The following is a 27,225-nucleotide window of genomic DNA, read 5'->3' as shown; positions in this document are numbered from 1 at the left end:
TTATTACACCCAAAACGATCGCTAGAGAGATTAACACATAATCCGAACATCCTTCGCGGCTGACTCCTCCACTTCTGGACCGAGGCTGCCGACGTTTCATCGGATTTCCCTCTCGCTCAGTTCGCGAATTCGTTGAACGAATCGTGGCCGTTGTTTAATTAGCGCGATTAATTCGTTTCATCTGCTTTCGTACTCGGAGTTAAACGAAAAAGCGCGAACCCGATGAGAAAAGGCCGAATGGAATGACCTGATGCAATATATCGACGTCGTTACCGACGGATATTGGAAAGGAAGAAATGAAATTCGAGCAACCTCGCGTATTTCTTGGTCAATTGTTTCACGTTGCAATTTTCAACAAATTGATGTATTCACGTCGAATATTAAAATTAAAACATTTTCACGATAAGCTAAGGGATGTAAATAAAAGATTGAAAAGAACCACAATTTCGTTTTACGTTTAAGAACCTGAAATAAAAGTCTCAAGTGACCTCAGTTTTAAAAAATATAATCTTCGCTCCGAGAATAGATGATGAACAAGTACAAGAAAGTTTTTCACTCTGTCCATTCGTGTTATAAACAGCAATGAATACATATTTAATAAAAATGGTCTATTGACATAGTGGAACGACTCGAAAAGTGCGTAAAGTATTTTTAATCGCACGAATTCAAGGGTCGTTCGAATTCGAATTCTGGTTTGCGGCCCACGTACACGAAATTTAAATACAGGATACGTGTAATTGAACTCTGAAATACGGAACGTATCGCTGAAGCGTTAAATTGTACATCCAAATTGCATTTCCACGCAAATTACACGGGGACGCGATATCATCTTTCATGCGACTTTCTTGTTGAGACAAAACACGGATCTCGTGGCTCGTAGGAATGGGAAGCAAAAGCTTCTGTAATTCACGGATTCCCTGATGGAAAGCAAGTCTTGGTACAACCGCCAAGGAGACGGTGATCCCTGGTACAAAAGGCGCTCAGCGATTCATTATATTCGACGTTCTTGTTATTGAAGAATATTAAAAAATTGAATCATCGTAAAATCAGGAATTTCAAATTATTGAAATTGGCAATGATAACAACAATGTTACAAAATAACGATGTCATTCCGAAATATTTCAAATGTTCGAATTTACAGTACTAAAAAAAAAAAAAAAAAAACAACAAGAAAAATTCAATATCGATAATTTCCAGGAAAAAAATTCTTCATCTCGCGACCGACTCCAATTTCACGCCACCGTGCGAGAAGATCGCACCAACGCATCGTCCGTCACTAACTTCCCGACTAAAATCCAGTGCCGCTCGTACCACTCTCCGAAATTATAGTAATAAAGTTGCGAAACCCTTCGAGAACGAATTCCCCGGAAAGAAAAGTCCTGACAATTCCAAGAGAACCAGTTCCCAGCCTCTCTCCTTCCACCCTGTCCATTAACCCGTCAAATTACCCCGCAATTTGCATCGCACAAATCACACAGCCGACCAAGGAATCAAGCGAAACCCGCCGCGAATCCTGGCAGGATCGCGCGACTTTGATTCTCGCCGGAAGACGCGTTAATTAAGCGGGCGAAAGACGCCCGCCCTCGAGTGGCGGCATCGAAGCGCGCGGTACCTGGCGAACAATAAACCGCCGCGGAGGCCTCGTCTGGAGACAGTGTATCGCGCTGTGCATACACGCTGCTGTTTCACGGGACCATATCGATTCCGGCGGGTCCCTCACAATTACGCGCCCCAGCCGGCGACTTCCCGCGCGTTCCTCTCCACCGGCGCTTCTCTCTTCGCGTCTTTCACCTCGCCACTCTACCCGCTTTTCCGCCGGCTGCGCGCTCAGCGACAGTTTTCGAGCTGGGCTCGTTTATGAATATACATCGCTTCGAGTGATGAATTTTCCGGGATGATACACTCGACGCGCGTCTAATAATTATGCGGCATATCTTATATCGTCCGCCTCCTGCGGTTCCTCCGCTAGCTAAGTTAAGCACGAGGGACTAATTACGATCCGCGCTTGCATAATCGGCCAGTCTTGTAAAATTCTTCATTTTATCTACTTCAGAGGTTTTCAAAAGATGAGAAGAATTTTGGAAATATGCTGGATCAAGAACCACTTGGAGGGTAATTTACAAATTAATAGCATCTATCAGTGAATCGATCAATGCCATTGGTAAATTCGGTAATACTCTTACTCTGTAGATTGCTACGCGAGAGATCCCATATAGTTAATACCTCGTTGCCATGGTGCATACAACTGACATGCGATCATCGCTTGATCGACATTACGTTCTTGCCGTTGTCGATTCAATGCGGAGGAGTATCAATGCAGTGCTGTTATCGATAGACAAACGCATTTCTATTTAAACGACTACGTAGAGTAATACCGATGTGTGATGATACATGCACACTGATGTTGGCCCGGCGGTGTCTATACATGGCACTGTTAAATGGTCAACGACATAAATCTGTTCCTATCTTTTCTAAATACCAACTTGTCGAAATAACCATACATATTCATGAAAATAGTCGAGTACACCCAAAATGAGTAAGCCAAAAATAACCCCCAAAGACGAAGTTTGCAAAAACACTTCAAGAACCTTTCACCCAGTCTAGTAGCCGAAATTCCAACTCTCAAGTTTCATTAAACGCAATTCCATCCCAGAACCGATACGGGGCACTACTCAGTCGGCTGTGCACTCCGAAACGATCATTGAACGTTTACGGAACAGATACGGAAAATCACCTTTAACCAGTCTCGGCTTTCCCTCCTCGCGGGCGCTATGCAAATGTAATCATATTGTTTCGCAGAATGGCACGGCAAGATTATCCTCGATGCCGCCGCGGCGTACAATGCTTAAGTGATGTTGCTGTTTATGAAGTGCCTTCCAAAATTTGCATATCGGACGGGTGTGTGCGGATTACGCGTTCCACCCCTGCGTCTTCTCATTCGCGCCGCGAATTTCCATCCCTCGAAAGTAAGGGGGCTAAAAGTGCGCTCGAACGGTGAATGCAACGGGGACTGGCGGAATAGTTCGACTGCTTTAGAGTCTCGAGTATTTATCGATTATTAACATTTCGTGATTCAGCCAGTTTTTCATAATGTAGCTTGGTTTTTAGATGCAAATATCGTATTGACATTGTAGAATCAATGACTTTTGCAGCAGCTTTCCAATTTGGTGCATTTACTTTATGAAATTATTATAAATGGTGTTTATCGAGTTGGCATTACGCGTAACAAAAGTATTATTTTTATCGATGTGCGATATTCCAATCTTCTTCTTTCTTCTATGAAACTACTTTCCAGCAGTTTGATCGTAATCCCGCGTGATTTATTGATTTCCATGGCGTAGTTTTAATTCAACGCGTCTAGAAGATGCTCAGATGTATTTTCCATTGATTTAAGCAAGTGAGGTTGGTTACGTTTAATTAAACGAATAATAGAATTGAACCAAAACGTGAAGAAATTTAATAACGTTACAATTTTAACTTCCGAGAGAAACTGGATATTTCCGATATTTCTGGAACACTGATTATTATTTCTTTACTTACCGAAACCGAACCGCTACTATTTCTATATTAAAAGTCCTATTCCGCATTTTTTTTAACGCTATAGAAATTTTCTTGCGTTTCTCATCTATCTCGATGTGCGAGAATAAAAATATCAGAAGTCATCGTAAATTGATGTTCACAGTTGCACAACTGGTGGCTTCCTTCAACCCGACTTTATCTGACAGCTACAAATCTACAGCAAGGACAGCATTATTGTGACGCACTACAATGTGGCCCCATTGTGCTGTCAACGCTGGCATTAGCTTCATCAAGTACCAATATATCTCAACACCTGTCTATTCAACTCAACTGCAACTCGTGCCTCGCCAAGTACTAATTTTGATTATGCATATAACCAAGTAATTATATACGCAGCTAATTTTTACATATTTCTTATTTACTTTAACACTGAATTCACCGTAGAATTATTTGAATTATTATTCCGATTGAGTTTGTGTGCGTGTGCATTGAACAGAAAGATTAATTGAAAACAAGGGAGCATTGATGTATTCATATTTTTAAATGAGCAATTATTTTAGTCACATGAAAATACCGTGGAACCTCTGTTGTTGAACTAAAAAGAAAGAAAGTATTAAATTCTTCAAACGATTTATTTTTGTTTCTCACGATAGGTTTGGATTTTCGAGATCCTCCACTGCATTATTAAAATAATAAAAGTCATTGCACATACCAAACCCTGTCTCTCTTAAATTAGTAATTCATTCCTCAAGTTATGTCTAATTTGATAAAAATTACCCGAACGCAAAACACCACTAAAAAAAAAAAAAAAAAATAGAACACGGTGCGTATAATCAACAATTTCGATGTATCCTTATAGAAGAAATGAGCTCGTTCACAAGCTTGCACCAGCAGTGTGCACGCTGCACTTTCCACGGTTAACCCTAATTTCCATAAGGCTGGTTACGAGGGAAAAGGAAAATAAAGCTTAACTGGAAAGAAGCTAATCGCTTGATAATCTAAGAATATTAAAAATTCCCTTCCGCGGTTCTCGCAAGGGGATAAGAAATAATCCTCGTGATCGCTAATTAAATAATTTCGCGACACGTTCGTGCAAGATAACGAGGCCCGCGGGTTGGTCGAGAAGCAGGTCGGTCCACATTTTCCCGAGACGTACGGTAACGTACGTTTCGAGTTATTCATTGGCGAAGTTCGATGCGGGCGGCGAGCTTATCGCGGCGAACGTTGCCGCTCCTTATAGTGTTTTTTCGTGACTTATGCGAACACATACATATCTGTGGGTGATCCAGCATTTTCGCGCCATGTGTCTGTAAATCATGCTAGAACTGGCAACTTTATGAAATATCGTCGCCGAAACTTTTCCTTGGTACTTGTAACGCCGCGGTCCCAACGAATTAATCGTTTTACGAAATTAATGGCCGCGGGCTAGTTCCGCGATATGGCGAAAATCGAATTCGAACGAGTGTCCTTCATCTGATCGGTGGAAAATTCAATTACACGTTCAACGACTATTATTTCACGTTACTTTATTGTCCTGGTGCATTCGTTCAAATCGTGTACGTTACGTATCAATTATTCAAATTTAAATCTCATTTTGTAGAATATCAGTAGCTAGAAAATTAAATCTGAACTAATTTCCTTTGTTTTCTCAACAGTATCTTACCTTATATCGAATGTATAATGTTTACTCGAAGGCAGATGATTAACGCCAACGGCTATTGTACTCTAATCTGTAACAGAAATTCGTGAATTAAGTAGAATATTTCTTATGGTAGAAAGGTTAAAATTTCGTATGATAATAAGAAATTCGAAACCGAGAGATATTTAAATTCGATAAGTTTTCGAATCATCGCAGAGTTTCGTAACAAATCGCGAGGCATTTGCAAACACCGTCTCGCAGCGCTAATAGAGAAAGTTGATCGTGTCGTAGCCAGGGCGTAGTAGGGTGGAAAACACGAGGAACAGGGTTGCACGCTCGCAGGGGGTGAAGGCGGGCGAAGGCGGGCGAAGGCGGGCGAAGGACGTTCGTACCTTAATCGTCGGTACAAAGTGTGGATTTCAATCGACACAGAAGGTACATAAGCCGATGCTGCGCCGCTCTTAATTGGTTCTGATCGACCCAGCCCTCGTACTAATTAGTAACGACGAGTTGTTAACGAGCCACCCCGTCGCGTGAGTATATGCAGCGGGTGCTGTAGCCACAGGCGGCGCGTAAGGGCGCGGGAAAGCCGGCTGGAAAAGAAGAAAACGGGGCTGGACGGGGAAGCGAGTGTCGCTCGAGGCGCAGAGAAGATTGTTCCGGCTGGTTCACTGGCTGGAAACAACCGCTTTATTTCTTTTTATACTTTCTCCGTTTCTTTTTCACATTCTGATATCGACGGAAAAGAAATTGCGGGTAAAAAGAATTAATAATTCAACGTTTCTTTATGCGTATAATAAGAATCGTGTTCGCGATTTCTTATGCCTTCAACTATTCTAGTAATCATCTAATAACACTTTTTTCTTCTTAATTTCACATAGTGGTTCAAGTGTAATAATGCACGGTATAGTTTCTATTAAGATCTATGTCTCGGCTGACAATTAATACGAAGCTTTAATCTTGGTTTTATCTGACGCATAAATCATCGGCTAACGTACTTACAGATCGGTCGGTTCGATTAAGTAACGAGCACGCAACTACGTACACTCGAGAGTTTGTTTAACGCGTAATTGTACCGGGTCCTTGGCGATAAAGCCGGCCCTCGTGCAAAATTGTTTTCGCGCGAATTTGCTTTTCAGGACGTGAAAAATCGTTGCGGGCCTCCCTTTCGTACCGAGAAGTCTCATTACCAGATACCGCGATATGGAACATTATAAACTAATTAGGAATTATTAGCGTTAGGGTCATGGACGACATCGAAAAAAAAAGAAAAATTAGTAAAGAAATTAGTCTATACCTGGAATATGTAAGCGATAATATTTTTTAAATAGTAACGAGTGTTGAAGAAAACTATTGTATGTGCTTTATGGAATTTCCGATGTTTCGTAAATGAATATGAAAATTGTAACGTTATAAGAATTCCTGCGAGACGAAAATATACGTTACAGAGAGTTTAGGATATTCAGAAGTTCGCCTTTGTGCAATTAAAGCTGTTTTCCACTGTTAACAAGGTATGTAATTACGTACGTAGCTGTAAACAGCAACGAGACGGACGAATATTTTCTGTGTTATCAAAACACTGTTTAACTCGAAACCGGAGAAATTCTGAACGACAACCGTAAGGACGTGTTTGTAAGCCTGCGGCGTACTAGTTTGTTTCGCTAATTGCGAGCAAGTAATTACCAGTCAACGGCACACTCGCCGAGATAATTCGAGGGGGTCGCGCTGTCCGTTTAATGCCAGCAAATGGAATCAGCCGTTTAAATTATCCAACCGGGGCGAGTCGAAAAAGCTCATTAAATAGGCCAGAAAATTAATTGCCCCATAGAACATAAACCGATTAACCGGTCCCGCTGAAAAACTCACTTCGTGCTCCGCATAGTTTCGGCTCTTTCAAATCGTTCTAACATCACTGGAACCGTTGAATTACACGGTAGAAGTTGCTAGAAACCTTTTATATCGGTTGAATGCAAATTGGATAATTACAGATGGAATAATATGGAATATTCTTTGCTACTTTTGATGAATTTTACCTGCGCTTTCCGCACTGGAAACATTGCATTTTTTGAACTCAAAACAAACTTAACTTAATTCAACAATAATTATATAAATATCTGTTTCATAGTTTTTTCTTGTAGACAGAGAAATGTTCGTAATAACACATATTTAATGCAACAGAATAGTTAAGAAATTATTATTTTCGAATATTTTTAGCAGTTGGTATTTTATTTTCGAAGTAATAATCGTTCAATCGGAAACGTTCGGTTCTCCCAAGCTCGTGATTTCTCCTCTTTAAAAGCCAGGAGTCGGCTTCGCGGCCGCTGCCAAGGTTCCGTTTACTTTTTTTTTTCTCCGGCGTTCCTCGCCCCCCGTCCGTTTACCGGGGGCAAACGGAACACGTAATAAGAAGCTTTCCTCTGCTGGTGCAGCTTACGGCTCACACGTCGCAGTTTTTCCGCGGTCGCGGCACAGTTACACGGGGATTTTGGTAATTAGCCAGAACGATATTTCACCGACTGTTATCCGAAGTAAAGTTTAATAACCAAGGCGTGATTCGAACTACCCTGAAACTGTTCCGGGAGTTCGCTCAAGCTTTCGGTAAATTTTCTAAACATCGCGAAACAGCGCGCGTTAAAAATTACTCAACGTAGATCTATGATTATTTTCCATTTTAGTATAATATTGAGTGATAAGTTGAGTGCAATAACGCTAGCAAAATAAGTAACTTATTACATTTTCAACTAGTATTATGAAATAATAATGAAAACTCTTTAGTTTCTCGTGTCGAGAGATAGATTCAGCCATAGCGATACAGCGTTTTAATCGTCTACTTACACAGATTGCAATATATGAAAAAAGAAACTAACTGCTTTTTACGTTTACCAATGGAGGTAAAATTAAAATATTTGAAAATTTGAACGTCGTTGCGATCACTAATTTAACAATTAGATATTTTCCTCAAAATTGAAATTGTAAATCGCAGTCTTAATATGTTTCTACGTATTTATATTCTTATAAAATGTATATTACAGCGTTGGTTAAAGTTTAAGATATAATTTCCCATAATATAAATCGAGAGTGTTGACCTTCGATAAGCGGATGAGAGGGGCGCGAAAAATTGCGACGGCCACGCATCGAAATAGTTGCGACTCGGTCCAGAGAGGAACAGGGGGAGAAAGAGGAGAAAAACGGTGAATTCTGGCCGGCTAGTCGACTAGCCGCTTCTGATGAACGTTCGTCAACCTCGAGGATAATTGCTGTCAAGTAAAAGGGCCGTGATGTTAAACTATATCTCGTCGAAACAACCGCAATTAAGGTCGAGCGGCCCTCGTGTGCACTCCAATGGCTCGCGTTACACGCAGGTTACATGATCGCGTAAAAACGTCATCGCGAGACTACACGGTGACCTACATCATTTTCTAAACCGATTCCATATTTTTTCACCATTTCTCGCTCTCCGCTTCTTTGTGTACGCACGATCTATATTTCTGCAATTTTATACATTCTGATTTATCATTACGACTAAAGTACTGCATCTATTGATTCCAAAAATGAAACCAATAGATGTGTACGAAAATATTTTATAGAACAAGTAGAATTTTTATAACGGGTTAATTGTGAACAAAATATTCATCATTTTGGTACATCTGTTAATGAAAATGATCTAATTTGTTGGTTGGTTGGTGAAAATTATTTAATTTTATTAGTTTCGTGGGTTGATTAATTATACTCGATTACACGCGCCGTTGAATTATATCTTTAATTTGCGAGCGACCTATAGAGGAATCCATAAATCCGACCGATCAAGTATTTCGGTGATTGAAATATTGCCTGGAAAGGAAAACGTACGTATTTGGCAAGCGAACGCTTCCATCTAAAAATGAAACGCTGCAAAGCGTCCATTTCCTCCGATTGAAGTAAACACACTAACGATCTTCACTCTTAGGGACCAAACAATTTTACCAACCAGAAACAGTCATCATTTTAGTCGAGCGATTTTAATATTATTACTTTTCAAGAAATACATAAATCAGCCGCTTTTCACGGTTCTTTTTTCACCTAAACCAACCCTCGTGTCTTCATCTTTGAGATTGAAAACATAATGAACTCCTCGATACAGTCAAAACGATGATTTCTACAAAATTTCATTTTTTCTGTAAATAAATTGAATACATTTTTTATATTAAGGATACCACGTTGAAAATAAAAATTAAAAATTAAACATATTTTGAGAACTGAATTCACAATCTTACGCGTATCTTTCGATCTCATCTTTTAATTATTTAATTTGTGACGTTTTTAAAAAGATAGTAATGGTACTTACTTTGATAAAAAAATTGGGTTGCTCTTCCTAAAGGGATCAATCGTCATATAATCGTTGAATAAGAAGGGAAACAAACAAAGTGTTGAGGGTAAAATCTGTAATCTGAAATTTTTATTTCACTTATTCATCATAATTAATCTTTCAAATTTAACGTTGCTCACACACCACATATTCCCTTTCAGGGTAACATTAAAATTTCGATAAAAAATATATAAAGCTCGCGTAATTAATTAGCCACGTGGTAAAACTGAACAATCATCCCGCAAACGAAAGAATTTCACGTTTTAAACCAAAGAGAGCACGATCCACGTTCAGTGACATCACGAATTTACACCCAGAATGCCACGAGCAATTAAAAGGGGACCCAATCTGGTTTAACGCGACACGTGTTACGCCAGCTGAGAGGAATGTCCATCAGGCATGGCAATGTCCTCCGCGCGAAATGAGTCATCGGGTAGCTGGGACCTCCAATTTGGTTTATTAAGTTAAAAACTAGCCAAGCAATAGCGCCGTCGCACCCGGATCCGTCGACTTCCAAAAAGAATCACTCGATCACATTCTCCCACGATGCCAACTAATCAAAGTTTCGAGCAATTACCGATCCTTCAGGAGCGAGCCAGAGACGGAGTCGACTTATTGTATGATACATTGGATTCATTGCTCTTTCTGGTTGGTAAATTGCTTTATAATTTTTTAACGTGTCTATTCTTTCTTTCTCTTTTTATTTAGATTGCGTTTATTTTTATATTAGAATTTTAAGATCGACTCTCTTTAAAAAAGAATTCACTTTTTTAATCTAAACATTTAACACGTGTCTTAGAATTATATCGAGAACTGACCATTTATTTCCATAGAAAATGGATCGAAGGAGTGTTGGACTAATTTGTCTTAAAAATACAGTCACAATTTCCACGTGTTATTAATTAGAGGTACCATTATCAAATTTAAAGCTCCCGAAACTTCGTCCAATGAAATCTCCAATCATTCGAGTCGTCTTAACTTTAGGACGAACGTTTCACACTATTTATTACTCTCATTCCGCAATCTTCTCGTTTCCCTCTTATTAAATTTCCTCGATATCTTGATCCCATATTTCCTTTCCATCTCTCGCTCCATCGCTCGTCTCGAGGACATCTCCATCGTTCACTGACTCGACGCCAAAGGATCGTCCCAATAAGTCGTCGAAATGGTGTTACATTTCAAACCGGCAAGCTACTAAGCAGTAGACTGCGAGGAGACTTGCCAAACAAGCCTCTCGAACTACGGGGAAGCGTTTGACAAAATTGACAGAAGTTTCCATGAAACCGTAGGACAAACGACGCTTCGAGCGAACCGAACCGAACCGAACCGGTGATCGCTCGCGGATCTGACTGGTATAATTCGTTCAGCTTCCACTTTGAGAGGTCGTTTACTCGAAGGCTCCAGTTTCTATAATGGACTTTGAAATTTTCGGAACAGGATACAACAGCTTTTTCCGCTCTCGGATGTGAAGTTTCTGTCGCATTCAGACTTTCTTATCAAAGTATTTCAAATCATTTTATATTGTTATTATCAAATTATTCTGGGGCAAAGCGTTTAAATAAACTTGAATTTACATTTCTTTTTATTTTCATTAAATTGCGTGTCAAAAATCTTACTTCTTAAAATATTGTACATTAATCTAATTGTCAATTACTTGTTCTCCTTCCTGGCTTGTTTCAAATTTAATTCACTTTCATATTAATCTAGTTGCTTCCGATCTACTGTCGACTTGTTGTTCCCAAGTTCGCTCGTACGTTGAAGCACGCACCGGAAAGGCAAACATTTCTCCTGACAGGCTAAAGAACCGCTGACACAAGCGCGCAAGTTTCCCCCGAGCCCAGTTCTTGCTCCATTTTTCTTGCGTTCGCCCGGTCTGTTCATTAAATTCCCATTTTCGCGCAGGAAATAACCGGTCTCGATCAAAAACTGTAACCACCGCGAAAACTCTGCTACGAATCACGAGTAGAGACTAATATTCTTTCGCGTATCGTAACAATCGTCGTCCCTTTTCGTTTCTCCCTCCTTTTTTCGAAGTTTCTACTTGTTTTATACCAGTCGAAACGGCGTCTGACGTCTGCCGTTGCAAACTCAGTTGAAGGCTCAGCCATCAGGCTTGTTTGTCCACTTCTACGAATCGGTTTGCTCGCTCATCGACATTTTAACGATTAAAAGCCACCCGTTCCGTAGATGTTACGCTCTGATTTATCCGTTTATTGACATCTCCGCGATTAGGGGATTTTTCGATCGGGATAATCTTCACGCGATGAAAAATTGTTGCGTCCGCGATTAAGGCTCGCCCCCAACTTTCAGACGGTGGATCCTCGCGGATTTTCGATTACCGCAGTTTTAGACGAAATTTACGTTGGTAAAAATTAAGTTAAATAAAAATTTCAGTGACGTTTAAACGACAATTTACATTGTAGATGTAAAATATCCTCCAATGAGAAAGAATGTATTTTACGAGTAAATTCTCTTAATTAGTCGGTTGTCTACCATCTTTTACCAAATCAACCTTCTAATTACAAAGATCCATTTCGGGATTCTTTTGAATAAATTTGAATCTAATTAGCGTCCTTTAATAGTTGTTAAAATTGTGTGACTCTGAAATTTTAATTACAGTGGCGAGGTGCATTTTACACTTTTTAAAATAACGAGAAAATTCCTTTTTCTTTTTCCATTGAAAGTAATTGGAAGGAATTAAACGATTTGTGTATTGAACGTTCTTCTTAAATTGTTCACTAAATTAAAACCGCATTATGTTTTAATATATCGTAATTATTCGAGCTTTAATTTAAATTTATTATTCAAAGTTAAAAGGTACTTTCAATTTAATATTCTACACAGGTAGGCGTTACTGCAATTTTAGTGGGTTTAAATAATAAATAGAGTTCTGTGTGAATCGAAAGTATAGAACTGTACAAAATTATTTAGCAACGATGTACACGGCGTGTGTATCCACTAAAATAATCGTTTTGCTGTGCTTATAAATTTCATTTGATGTAACGAGGGAAAATATGTCGGGAGCATGCTTCACGCGCGCTGCAGACGTCGTAACAAATCACTCGGCTAGCTACCTGCTGAAAATATGATTCGTTGTGTATTAAGAACTGAAGCAACAACCTCCGAGATCAGCAACTTTCATCACTCTTAATGCCAGGAGCACCAATTTGTTTTCTCGATTGTTTTACATCAAAATTCCTCTTAATTTAAACATAATTTTTGTAATTAGTACATTATTGTAACGAACAATTGTAATTTTTATACGGATTTCTAATTGAACTGAACAATCTAAATTGCAAACTACATGAAAAATATAAATTCCAATACCTAATGTGAGTAATCACAGATATGAAATTTCCATTCGAAATTGAACAAAATTTGAAGGCACGGGACATAGAGATAACTTTGACGTAATGTAACGCAAAGAATCCAGATGATAAAAGTAGCGAAGAAACATCTGATACGCGTGTAGCGTTACCCACAACGACAGTCTCGGTTTAACATGAAACGAAAGAGTCCCAAATAACGTCACGGAGACAAAACTATCCTTCTTCATTTCAGTGACCCAATTAACCCCTGGGTATCTCATAAACTTTGATCCTCCGGACATTTTAAGCTCCATATCGCCACTCGCCGAGAAAAATCCTCGGGTGTGCTTCGGGAAATTTGAATCTACAACCCTGTCGGTCCTTCCACCTTCCGTGTGTTTCGCCCCGAGGCGTGCACGTAACCGCCCTGGGACGTAGCATCGTCGCGCCGTTGAAACCGGAAGAGCCAGGGAAGAAGCAGGGGGACGACAATAATTTACCACAAAGGCGAAACGTGGAGGGCAACCGGGCTCCGAGAACGGAAAGAAATAAATAACGAAGAGAGTGGCTGAACGCTCCAAGAATCACAACTGCGCTAAAAGGATGTGTTCGCGCATTCCCGGCAACTTTCTTCCCCTTTCTCGTGAAGGTTCGAGGCGGGCCGTGCATCGAGTTTTATTAAGTACAAGCGAATTTTTCTGCCGGATTAACGCCGCGTTCCTTGATACGCTGCTTGAATGAATTTCGTTATTCGGGGTAAGAGGGTATTTCCAAGAATAACGCGGGTGTAGATCGGTGAATGGAATGAACGAGCGATATTTTTCCGGAATACGTTTCTGGAAAGTATTTCAGAGGTTTCAATTTATTTTAGTTTTTCCTTCTAGTTCTTCATTTTCCACTGATGTTATACTTGTATTAAAAATAATAATCCTTCGATTTTAATTGTAAACGCGTTACAGTGCTTAAAACGCAAATAGAACAATCATTTTGAAATTGAATAGAATAAAAAGCACTCGCATTCACCTGGTACGATAGTAACATTAAAAGAAAAAGTTGTTATTTTCACAACTTCTTAAATTTCAAAAACAGTCGATTCTATGATTTTCAAACAGAATTCTCTGGCATTTCCGCAGATCGCAAGAATGCTTCATCCGATGCGAGACCACTCTCATTTTCCTCTCGCATCAGCACCCAAATCGCGGCCACCCTTCGCTTCAACTTCCTCGACAATATACCATCAACCAGCCTAATCGTCATCCCTTGAATCGACTGCAACGAACTCACCCGGCTGCACCTCCAACAGCTGCAACTAGTAATTTTAATATTTCGCCGGATGGCGAGGGAATCTCGGAAGTTGGCCGCGCGGGTCAAAACGGGCCACTCTCGAAGACGAGGCGGTCTAATGCACAAGTTTCTCGAGGCGACGCGGACGGCGCGACAATAAAAGCGGAAGAAAGAGTTCGTCCGAGTTGCTCGACGGCTAAATCTCGAACCGAGACGCTGGAGAAGACGAGATTCGTTGGCCAAGCGATTGAAGAACGTGTCTATAAACAAATATGCTGGCAGTCTGCGAGACAGGAAGGAAGTTCTGAGTAGCCTGTTTCCGGTACCGTTCTTCGAAACTTCCGTCTTTCCATTGGAACGACTTCAAGAGAAAGTATCGGCGAACAGAAAGTTCTCCTTTTCATTTTTTCTTCTTCATTTACTCGCATTTATTATTGGGTATTTTTTAAGAAACTTTCACGCACGCAAATTAAATTTTAGGGGATGATGTAAATGGATGCACGTTTTATAAATTTAAATAAATATAAACTCTAATTGTAATATCAGCTATTCATAATTGAACGTATATCTTTGTTCAAACTAAGTTAAAAAGAGAAATAATAGTGATATTATTGAACGAATCTGATGAAAAGCAACGCCACGAAAGCCTCTAACCACTACGCTAACCCAGCCCAACTCCGCAGATTCTTCCCGTCCAACCCGGAATCCTTACTCGTTCGCACAGCAACCATAAATTACCGCGAATTCACTAGAGCTCACGATCTCCGTTTCCCCAGTTTCCAAATGGAAAGGGTCCACTTTTGCGTCGCGAAACAGAGGGCCAGTTGGCGCCTCTTATGAAGCCGCTGCCTTAACAGCTCGGTGTCGCGCGACCCCGGTAATTGCGCGGAAGGGAGAAGAGATGGTGGATGAAGAAAAAAAAAAAAGAAGGGGGGGATCGTTCGGCACGTTTGTACCCAGCGCGGAACCATCGTCCTGGTATTGGCCTGGAACTCGTTTGCGGGACACGAAGTTTCCGCGCCGCTTGCCGCGGTTAGAGGTTAGGTCGAAACATAAAAAGAGAGCACGGCCGCGGCCACGGGTACGTGCCCGAGAAATTAATGGCCGGCCAAGAAGGAGCCGCGGCCCGCCACCTGGACGCCGGCGGGCTCCGTGGAAAACTGTTAAGTCCGCCGGGGATTGATTGGCGAATCTGTATTAAGGGGATTAGAGGTGGTCAGCTATGGAATTTCTAATGAATTCCCACTGATTGACGGGGTTCATCTTTTTCTGACCCGGACCTTTCAGTTTGCCTTGCCGGGGGGGGGGGGGGGGGATGGTGCTCTTATTGGCGAGGCGATTGCAGCCGCTGTGTTTCCAACGGAAAGTGATTAGGCTCGTTGTTATCTAGCCGTTCGTGAAATTTTTTGGTACGCTCTTCGAATACGACAGAACGTTTATTGATTTTCATTTTTATGCACAATTTTATACATAGAATGAGATTCTGAAGACATGAGAAGAAATTTTGGATTATTAACATATTGGTTATTTGATTGGAATGCAACTTGAAAACTGATTTCCAAAGTGTTCGGCGTTAAAAGGGTTGACGAAACGTAAGAATTACGAGACAAGATTCTGAGCTCTTATTTTTTGAATAAGAATGTTTCAAGATTCTTGTCATCATCGGTAAAATTAAATTGGTTACAATTCTAAAACGCCGATAACTGTGCTCAGCGGATGCTAGCATAACTCATTGGCCTGTTTCAAGGAAAGTGGATTAGACAATATGGCCTTTTAGCGCGAGCATCTCGCCGCAGCGAATTAAACCCCCTGGATATCTTTGTCCCAGTTATTAACGAAGCAGTTAATTAACCGAACCAGTGTATTAGCCAACCAGTTGTTGGTTCGCATGCATTTTACCATAATACTCCATTGTATTGTTTGTAAGATCTTTCAGTTCAACGCATAACAAGGACCGTTGCGTTACAATCTGTATGAATTTTCCATAATACGTATATAAATGAAAACATGATTCGTCGGAACGTAATATGAAAGGATAATTACAATCTTTGTTGCATAAAATGTTGTAAAAGAATGTTGTCAGAAATTGATTTTTACTAAAATACTTTGAGAAATAAAACACACTGCGTACAATTGGTAAACAAATTCTTTTTATAAGCTTTTTGAGTAAAAATCACATTTGGAATCATATACTTTTATATATAGAGTACTTTGAATGTTTTTATATTTAAGATTACTGTCAATGTAATTTTCTTTGTCCATTCTCTTACCTTCATTCTGGCTCACACGTATGGATAAAGAAAATAAATATTTTATTTTATTACTACATAATTATGAAATTGGGGAAATTATTAGAAACAACGAAGAATAACTATGAACGATACAATCTAAAAATTATCAAAAATTTCATTTGAAAAATATATAAAGTTCTCTACGCCTATTCATTTGAAATTACAAAAATTCTAAAATTATTACCAATTGTAGACAATTATATTATTATACAATTATGAATGCGTTAATGAGAAATAATGAACCATCTAACACTAAAGTGACAGTAATTCCATTAGAAAATTGGTGAATTAGACGTGATCGAACACTGTCGAGGAGAGGTCCGCGACGCATTTTTTCGTGGCTGCAAGGAGAACGCGTTAGGCGGAGTAATTAAATCGGCGAGGAGTTCTAAAAGTCGCCGCCACCGACGTGGCCACTTTCGCGAATGAAATTCAAATGAATTTTCTACAAATTCACCCAGCGAACTTTTGGGACGTGGCCGCTCGAAAGATTTACGACGTGATGGCTGGCAATAAAACGTCGCTTCTCCGCGTTGTAACGCGCCGATCCAGCATGAAAAAAAAAAAGAAAAAAAAACAAAAATCGTGTTCGCCACTCTGCACTGAACGGAACATAATTTAGAAAAGAATTAAAAATGCGACGTCCTAATTGCGAATACTTTGATGATCTGCGAAGTGGAATTGTCGAAACATGTCATTTTGTGAAAATTCGGTTACAACTTAATTGGGAAACAAAAGTTTTATAAAAATAAAATTCAATTAATGCCCGGATTGTTAATTTGCATGCAATGTGTAATTGGCTTAATCAGAAATTTTTGTATCGTCTGGTAATGTTTGAAAAAATTGACATTAAACTTGGCATTCTATGTATGTTAATTAATATATAAATTTAACGAAAATACTTTTATGAACAGTATGAGAACAAACATAGCAATTTTGTAAATTTAGATGTTGATTTGAAACGTTTCTAACAGAGAAATGATTACGAAAAGGACGCGTATAAATGTTGCGTTACGATGTCCGAAAGTAAGAGGCTTTTGAAGGATCTCAAGTTCGTTATGTAAGATTTCATATGAATTTGAAGCTTCGAAATTATCTGTAGTATAGTAGAATTTTATAAACTATACCGTATGGACGAATGACCGAATGAAAAAGGGCCAGAAAATTGTTGGTATGTCTTTTCAATCGTGCACAAAGTTAGAGATTTCATTTATGGCTCTTTCATACACGAATGGTCGGCAATGCGTTTGATGTGCTGAACGCGTATCAAATTTTGTAAGAGGAGTGACGAGGAGAGACGAATTATTAATTACAGTCCAATATGGTTCTTTACCAGTCTGACGAAATCAAACATTTGCTGATTCTAATTGGTTCGTTGCAGAGGAATTGTAAATTTCGAATACGGGAAAACGAAGAAAAAATTATCACTGCTTAATTATTTGTTTGAGGTTGCTTTGGTTTCAAAATTAGCAAAAATGGAATTTATTAATAATTATATTAAATATTATTAATAATTCCACTAAGTGGAATACAAATAATAATATAAAATCGAAAAGACTTTTAAAATATCCACGAAGAAAGTCTACCATATCATTTATGCAAAAGAGAAAAAAACATTATTAAGTTATTCAGCTATCTATAAAAACAGTTTTCGAACGATATCACCTGACATATCCCAAAATAGTTGATCCAACATGATATTCTGAACAATGTCCTAGGAATTATTAAGGGCTGACTCGAAAGTAAAGACACCAACATTACTTATTCAAATAAATGTCTAAGCAATACCAAATAATTCACTCTTGGGCAATAATATTGTTCTGTTTAAAAATAAATCATTTCGCTGAATATTTTCACCATCAAAATGAACGAAAAACATTTTATATACTTTAACAATTGTACAGATAATTTACACATAAAGCGAAATTAATTAGAACAATTAAGTAACATGTAAAGATACATCAAATTCCAAGAAAAAAACTACTAATCATACAAGAGAGATAGCCTGAAAATTAGGAAACATCCCTCCACGAAAGAGAAAGTACAGGTACAATTAGATAATGGAGGACCAAACGCAAACCCTCTTTCCGGTAGAAAATGATCAGACACCCGGCAGCCCAAGAATCCTCCCTCGGTGTATCGAAACCCGCGTTCCATAGATCGTTCAACAGCGGCGTTATCATGATCCGATAGCTAAGCTGTCGATCAATTGGTCAGGGAGGCGCGCGTCGATCATCCTGCTTTAATTACGGATCCGTATAATAGCAGCGCCAAGGGCGGTACCGCCTGCGGGTTGTTCCGCGTTCCTCTGTGCACGCACCACGTTGGTGCAGCGCGAATCAACCGCATCACCGGCGCAAATAGATTTCTGTATTAAATCGTGTGTCGCATTCGTCACGCGGCTCCGCAAAACTTCACGGAACGAGTCACCTGCTACCATTCCTGTCGTCCGTGCGATCGATCGATCGTAATCGCGGTTGATCGACGGATTTCAGCCCCCTCCCACGAAAATCCCCGACGAGGTTCGCGCCGAGTTGCTCGACCAATTTGGGCTCGCTTTTTCTTTCGGTTAGCGGCGATGTACGAGATTAATGCGATCGGTTAGCGGCGATTTTGAATGCGGATTGCTGGCATTCCGGTTTAACTGACGATAGTTACCTTTCAACTACTTGCGCTGCCTGCCTTCTTCTCGACAACTTTTTTTTAGCGCACTGACATTATTTTCTTTTCACCCGAAGCTTTTTACTTTTTGTGTGGCACTGAACTATATTTTTTTATCGCTACAATTCTTGTTTTAATAGCCTTGTCCTAAATGTTCCTTTTTTCATTGCTGGAACATCTTCTGCGTCCTACATCGGTTTTTTTTTATTTCCGCAATTTTTTGCCATCCCAGCGCTGTCTCGTTTTATTATTTGAACTGCTCGTTTCTTGCTATTTTTTAACTATCTTTTCTCTGATCAAACGATAGCAACTCTGGGTATCCCAATAAATTATTAAGTATAAGAAAAATGTTATTTCTTCTATTTAATTAATTCGTTTGCGCATAAATTGTTTTTGATCTTGTGAAAATGTTAATTAATTTGCAAAAAGGGTTAACTAGCACAGGTAAGAAAATATCGCAGAGCCATCGGTCACTAGTTGATTAAATCGTTACCAGGGATTTCGAGCAAAACGAAGGTTCCCCATAAAACTAACACGCTGACTCGCTTGATTCGCTGGCATCGGTTTCATTCCGTAATAAATAACCGGCCGGGATTTTGGTAGAATTGGTGCGAGTCCAACTCGGCTCTTGTTAGACAATATAAAATGCGGACGTAATTCGCCCGATTCTCCATTTCCGGGACCAAGTTTCCTGTAACGCATTAAAAGGCCATTCCGCGTACGGTCGCGACGCGTGTTTGCAACTCATTCCGCGTTTATGTCAGAAAAATTCGAGCACTTAAACGCTTCCACTTTACGCTGCTCCCTCGAAGCGTTCACTCGAATTGTAGTTTCATTCGTGGCTTTCGGTCAGCTACGATTTTCAAACGATCTCTATCGATAAAATTCGATTTAAATCGCAGAAAAATATCATTTACCAAGAAAAACTGTAATCACCATGGTTACACGTGTAACCATCGACAATTAAATAGAAATCGAACTTTCGTTAAAATCTATGATACTTATTAAAATCAACTATCAAATCTAGGATACTCGACTTAAATCAACTAATTTGATCACATATAGAGAAATGTAGTGATAATCAGAAAAATGAATTTAAGTTTTCTATCGAAATAAAAATTTTCCGGGCGCAAGGGTATCAAGATGTAATGTGGCAAGTCTTCGAAGATCGAAAATAGGATAAGAGACGAACAACTATGTCCGAGATGGTAGCGTAGGCTCGTAAAGTCGGCAAGTTCCGATGCACGATGCGCTCGAGGGGTTGGTTACAGGGGTTGCGCCTGGCAGAAGGCAGCGATCCCGAGGCCGCGAGGAAGCCTGCATGACGTCTAAATCATATGTCACGGCCTGGAAATACGCATATCAGGAAACGTAAACTTGATTCCCGGTAATGCTTCCGGCGTTACGAGTTAACCTCACGAACATCGCAAACATACGTCCTTGATATCCGCTCTCTCGCATGAACGCGGCCTGCGCGTGCAAGGGCGGCCCGGCTGAATCGTGCCACGATCGAACTTCCGCTCGGATTACTTCGATCAGGAAATCTGGCCACGGTAATACGCTACCTCGGATTCTTTATATCAAGAGCGGAGGTTGGCTAAACTTAGATTTCAGCTTGTGTTTCAGGATAATTATTGTTTCGAATAGAGGGAGAGAGAGAGGCGGGGGGGGGGGGGGGGGGGGGGGGGTTAAAATAAAGAAAATATTATTGGTATAGTTCCATTTCTCCTTTCACCTAAAGTCTATTAAAAATTCAATTCCTGGACAACTGACGACAGGAACGGGCAATCTTTTTGTATGTTTGGTGACTTAAAATGGTCACGTATTTGCCCATGAGAATCAATCATAAGAAAGGGTGGCGACCTGTTCGTCACAGACGGGGCGGGACGTTAAAAAACAGAGACAAGAATGAACATAATATCTCATCTTTATCGCATGGTTTTTTGCGCCAGTTAAGTAACTTTTATCTAAAACATTTCACCTTATCTACAAGAAGTCAAGGAGTTATTTGGGTGGCCTGCTTCAAGTGCTTCGCCCTGTGTACTCGAAACTTTTCGAGCCAACGAAATCTGAACGCCTGAACAGTGGATGTAGACAACTATCTGCCTTACGGCCTTATAGCATCGTTTTCTTGTGACACATCTTGCTTCCGAACTACTACCGAGAATCCAGTCAGAATTATGATTTCACAGATGTTTAAGAAGCTATTACTCGTTCATTTTATCTTAAACGATGGATCTTATGAGCTAGCAATATCTGAATAACCCTGATGAATTTTGTGCTGATAAAATAAAAAAATTATCTCTATATATAAAGCTATAAATCAACGTAAATCGTTTATTCATAATAAAATATTTTAATAAAATGAAATATTTTTTATCATGAAACCAAATTGATTGCTGTATATTTATTATACTTAAAAGTAATTGGTAGAATTACATTAATTAAAAATTCAGATAAATTGTGAATAAAGTATGAATTTAACATTAAAAATTTACATCCCCTAGTTTAAAAAAGCACTGCCTCGGAAACTACTCTGTACTTTCACAACGTTTGCTTGCAATTAAACATATGCAACAAGAATGAAAATACCTTAAAATATTTTTTATCGATTTCCTAGTGGTAAAAAAGTTTGAAACAGAGATAGAGTTACTCCAAAACTCTAGTATTATGCTTGATCCTTTTCCAGGATAAAAAATTTTTAAAAATAACTGAAATAATTTCTATTTCTATTTCTACCATCGAAAACAGTTCGAAAAAAGAGGTCGTTCGGAGAGATTCACCCCATCGATGATCTCACGCCATAGATAGCGGAGGGTTAGATGGCGGTCAGTTCTGTGCGTGTTTACGATACATCGGTTCGGATATATATATATTTGACGTACAGAGGCGGGGGGAGGGGGCGATGGCTGGATAGAGCAGGCAGTTTCGTTACACCGATACCCGATATTTACTGGTCGAATCACAAATTTAACGGCCGATTTCTCCGTGCAACTCGAACGGAATCGACTCGCGCATTAAGGCTCGCGATGTGTGTCACCGTTCGTTTCTGGAGGATGAACTATAAACCGGAGATTATTGGAACCATTTCCCGCGAGACGTTCGACAGTTTTTTATGTGAAATCATTATTTATACATACGACACGTCTTATAAATTGTGCACGAAATATTTTATTCGACTTGAATAATTTCGTTTCACCTTCGTTTCTGGAAAATAAGTATTTAGAGGAATGTTCATGCTTGGAGTGGAAGCTTTCATCTTTTATTAATTTTCAAATTATATTAGCAACAAAATAATAAAATGATACTTTGAAACATATTTTATAATTTCATAATTACTTTATACTCCTTTGTCATTTTAAGTAACTAAAAACTTGCTAAATTTTAACAATGTTTTCCGAACAATCTTAAATACTTTGCATTTCATAGCGCTTTACCTCACAAAATGAATTTCTAACGGAATAAAAAATGCGTGTTCAAAATACTGTAAACGAAACGAGTGAAAAAATTCGACACCGTTTTCATTAATTAATTTACTTAATTAATTTTTGCGTGCCTCTTCGCAATTTTATAGAACCTAGTTACCAGTAGAAGTTATGGACTGATATTACGATAATGCACCGATGCTTAGTTATGATTTCTCCAAGATACGACAATTAATTTGCAACGACAAGGAACGAACAAGTTTTCAAATACATTTGTACCTTTCCGACGCATGATTTTTATAGTTGTTCCCACACAAGCTTATTCTTGCAGCAACATTTCCCGCTGTTCGTTTTATGAGAAAGTTTACGAAGCTAAAGGCGAAACAAACAGTCCTGTACCTTATTCGATTAAATATTCCATAGATTTTTCATAGAAGGATTCTTACGAATGTTAAAACGTCAATTTGGATTGAAAGAAAATTCTAAACTAATCTCCATATTTATTTATGTAAATATGAAATATTTATAAATTTTATTTCTAATCCAAAAATTGTTGCCAAAACGTAAAAGATATTTGCACAAGTTGATTGAAAAGTAAAAAATATTAACTGAAAAATATTATAGAAATATGGAAAAGGACCCTATTCAAAAACCATATGTTTTCGCCCCCAATCGATTTTGTTTAAACTTTGCATATTTGTAGATCTATATGTGTCTCATCAATTGCCAGAGTCTCTATCTGTCGGGCCTTTTAATAAGGGAGGGGGAGGGGGTCAAAGTACGCATTTGGCGAAATTTTTCGGAGGCTATAACTTTTGATTAAAAAAAGATATCGACTTGAATTTTGCGTCAAAAAACCACAAAAAAATTAAGCTTTCGAATGCTATATAATTTTTTCTTTTTTCGGAATTTTTAAGTCACATTTTATGCTTTTTTCTAGTTTTCGGGTTAGTGAAAAATTGCAAAAAATTGCTATTCCCAAAATAGGTATCCCTAGATTTTAACAAAAAACTCAGTATAGGAAGCTCATTTTATGCTCTTTAAGTGGTATAAATCTTACCCTGGGGAAACTTTTTGTTTAAAAGTTATAACATAATATTCGTGTCGATGCGCAAGCTGTGGACGCGAAATTCGAGCAAAACAAATGCTTTTCTTAACATATTGTGACTTATTATTAAAATTATTATCATCGGAGATTGAGATTATTATTGTACTAGGAAGAATTCGTTTTTAAAAATACTTTTTAACTTAATGTTACTTACATTATTCCTCTTTTTCTAGATGTCCTTTTTCTTTTGTATGTTATTCATCTTCATCTTCTGTATCTTCCGATGTTGGTCTTATATGAGGAAAATGTATGTTTAAAAAATTAGCTGGTGCTGATAGATCACTGTATCGTCCAAATCCCAGGTACCATATTATTGCTAACACATGAGCACAGCAACCAACAGTCCTCGCTCCGTTTCTACACTGGCAGTAATAACTTCTGACAGACGTAATTGTGGGCTGTGCGATATCAATTAAAATGAATATCGAATAAAGCTTCTGAGCACAGTGTCGTGATTGCAATTTAGCTTTTATGAACAATGGTGTCTGAATATCCAATCCATATTTGCTGAAGTCTGGAAGATAGCTTTCCTTGCTGATAAAAAATTAGTACTTTCCAGAAAGCAAGTGATCCGCTATATACGACTTTATAAGTGATAATTGATATGATTCCGTGAACGATTTTAAGCACTTTAATGTCCAGGCTGGGAAGTTTTCATAATGTTCCAATGTCATGTTTTCAAAGTTTTTTATTTTTTTTACAAGACCTTCGCATTCTACTATTTGCTGCATTATATTTTGTTTGTTTAGCTCTTTTAATAAAGTTGAAGCCACTTCTGGATCATCATTATCACTATATATTCGTTTAAAGTATGCGTTGTGAAGAGCACTTGCAATTTTAAAATCTTCAAACAATTTTGGGACACATTCTGAAGCTATAGCTGTATTGAAATATTTAAATCTTTTAAGTGAGCTATTTACACTTTCTACTACCCATCTTTGTTTGGTGTATACTCGACTATCGTTTGCTTCAGAGGTTGATAGTTGTTTAACTCCTTTATTATTTTGTAGTATTTCATTTTTTACGTAGGAAAAGCCTCTGTCAAGAATGAAGATATTACCAGGTTTGAAAAAGTTCTTAAACCAATCGGTATTCATAATAAATCTAAATATATCTGCATCAGATACTGTTGCTGCCCACAATTTATTTGGACCAAAAACATCCAATATATAACCATTCGTAGTTACTGCCAGCATCGGTTTTAAAAAGTTCTTCTTTTTTTTTACCACTATACGTCACTCTTTGGAAGCGATAATTCGTACTTTTATGCAAATAAACATAAGTACCATCCCATATGATGATTATTGCATCATCATCTTCATTAATATTATTTATGCGACGAGAAATTGCCGAAGTTTGTCTTTTAATTTTGTCCCGTGTAATATTATTTAAAAAATGTAAGTAACATTAAATTAAAAAGTATTTTTAAAAACGAATTCTTCCTAGTACAATAATAATCTCAATCTCCGATGATAATAATTTTAATAATAAGTCACAATATGTTAAGAAAAGCATTTGTTTTGCTCGAATTTCGCGTCCACAGCTTGCGCATCGACACGAATATTATGTTATAACTTTTAAACAAAAAGTTTCCCCAGGGTAAGATTTATACCACTTAAAGAGCATAAAATGAGCTTCCTATACTGAGTTTTTTGTTAAAATCTAGGGATACCTATTTTGGGAATAGCAATTTTTTGCAATTTTTCACTAACCCGAAAACTAGAAAAAAGCATAAAATGTGACTTAAAAATTCCGAAAAAAGAAAAAATTATATAGCATTCGAAAGCTTAATTTTTTTGTGGTTTTTTGACCCAAAATTCAAGTCGATATCTTTTTTTAATCAAAAGTTATAGCCTCCGAAAAATTTCGCCAAATGCGTACTTTGACCCCCTCCCCCTCCCTTATTAAAAGGCCCGACAGATAGAGACTCTGGCAATTGATGAGACACATATAGATCTACAAATATGCAAAGTTTAAACAAAATCGATTGAGAGCGGAAACATACGGTTTTTGAATAGGGTCCATTTACAATGTTTAGAACAAGATCACAGAGTGGAAATATAATATTTGCTTCATAGTGAATATTTTACATCAAAAAGGTTTTACTAAAACTTGCTGTAACTTTTAAATATGATTTATATGTAATTAATTATAATTTAATAATAAATGTCGTATCAGAGACCACAATAAGTTACAAAATACCGTTTCAACACAAAATTTTGAGTCACTTTAACAAAACATTTCCGTATTCTCATTTCGATTATTATGTACACCAAACAATAACGAAACTCCGTCCTGTTCCGTGTAACCACAATTTGGAAAAATTTTAATCAATCAAAAAATGTATATTCGCGCTAAATTTCATTGATTCAACGTATATCGATACGATCTCTATAATTCCTCCCAAAACAGGTCACGAAAAATATTCACTTGCGATCCAGCAGCATCATCGTAACAAGTCAACTCCTGCGAGAAATCAACCCGAACATCGACCGCTAATAAATAAATCGCCTTACCTATACTCGACGAATTTCTTGTCAGCAGTTTCACTTAGACGAGGCCCAAGGGTTTTCTAAAACACTCGCCCAACGAACTAACCCGCTATCCCTCGCCGAAACTGTACCTCGGGCTCGGAAACCACTACACTCACTTGGTCCACGATATTAAAAACCAAAATCCTCCCAATGGTCCACAGTCTCCAACAGAAATCGTGATCAAAATTCCTATATAATCGAACAACAGTCAGATATTACGATAGAATATTATTTAAGAAGACAGACCGGAGTTTTTAATAATCCGGACGCGCACGAAAGCGAAGAGAAGAGGAACGGAGTGACACGCGCGTGGGTGCGCGTTACAATTCGACGCCGGACGGAGCGCGTTTGAGTGCTTCCGTAGCGAAAGGCAAAGCACGACTGACTCGTTCCGAACAAAGTACAAAGTCGTCCCCCAGGTCAGGTATTACGAAAACACCGCCCCACTCTTTCGCTCGCTCTCTCTCTCTCTCGCTCGCCCCTTTTTCAGCCCCCGGCTGCTGCGTAAACACGGGGATGCTGGCCGGAGGGAAAAGTGCCCCGCGATCAAATGATATCCACTTTAGCTCGATGACGTTCATCGTGGAACGCGCGTGTCCCTTAACCCCGTAGCCAGAGCTTCTGCTCTATCTTTCGCCGCTGTCTGTGCGCGAGGTCGGACAATTAACTCGCTCCTTGGAGCGACTACCGGGCCTTTGTGCGTCCCGTTGAACTTCAAATTACCGTCGGCGGTGCTCGGGAATGTTTCGCGCGTTCAGGATGCGTTTAACTGGTAATTTCGGGGTCCAACGGTCGGCACTTACTTTGGGAGAGGTTCTTCGGTTCTAATTGGCATTTAAAGGGCTGTTTGTCTTCGGGTTTTGCGTCTCTGGATTTGAATTAAGAGATTCCTATCCTGCCCCGAACTGAGTCGACATTTTCTTAACGAGATTTCCTTCTGTATGTAGTACGTCAAAAATTCAGATGTTAATACTTGCCTATCATATCACGTTAGTAAATTACTACTTTTAATACATACTTAGTTTCTATGAATGTCGCGGAGCAACAAACATCCATAATTATAGTTAGTTTACACTTTGATTCCTTCTTTAATTCGAAAGACTACAAAATA

The 27,225-nt window shown here is 38.7% G+C and overlaps 2 protein-coding genes across 2 annotated transcripts in view; both read right to left on the bottom strand.

Moving 5' to 3' along the window:
- Con (leucine rich repeat protein connectin) overlaps nt 1-5,221 on the bottom strand; it is a 126,092-nt gene extending 120,871 nt beyond the window's left edge. Inside the window, exon 1 of the mRNA XM_076908367.1 lies at nt 5,183-5,221. The gene's annotated coding sequence lies outside the window, so the exon portion shown is untranslated. The remainder of the gene's footprint in view (nt 1-5,182) is intronic.
- Nucleotides 1-27,225, bottom strand: part of LOC143431774 (large ribosomal subunit protein eL32-like) — a 310,021-nt gene that overhangs the window by 207,256 nt on the left and 75,540 nt on the right. The gene's annotated exons all lie outside the window — the stretch shown is intronic.

Source organism: Xylocopa sonorina, chromosome 1 (genome assembly GCF_050948175.1).
Source record: "Xylocopa sonorina isolate GNS202 chromosome 1, iyXylSono1_principal, whole genome shotgun sequence".
NCBI lineage: Eukaryota > Metazoa > Arthropoda > Insecta > Hymenoptera > Apidae > Xylocopa > Xylocopa sonorina.
The sequence above is the reverse complement of the archived record's forward strand: the minus strand, read 5'-3'. Positions and strand labels throughout refer to the sequence as shown.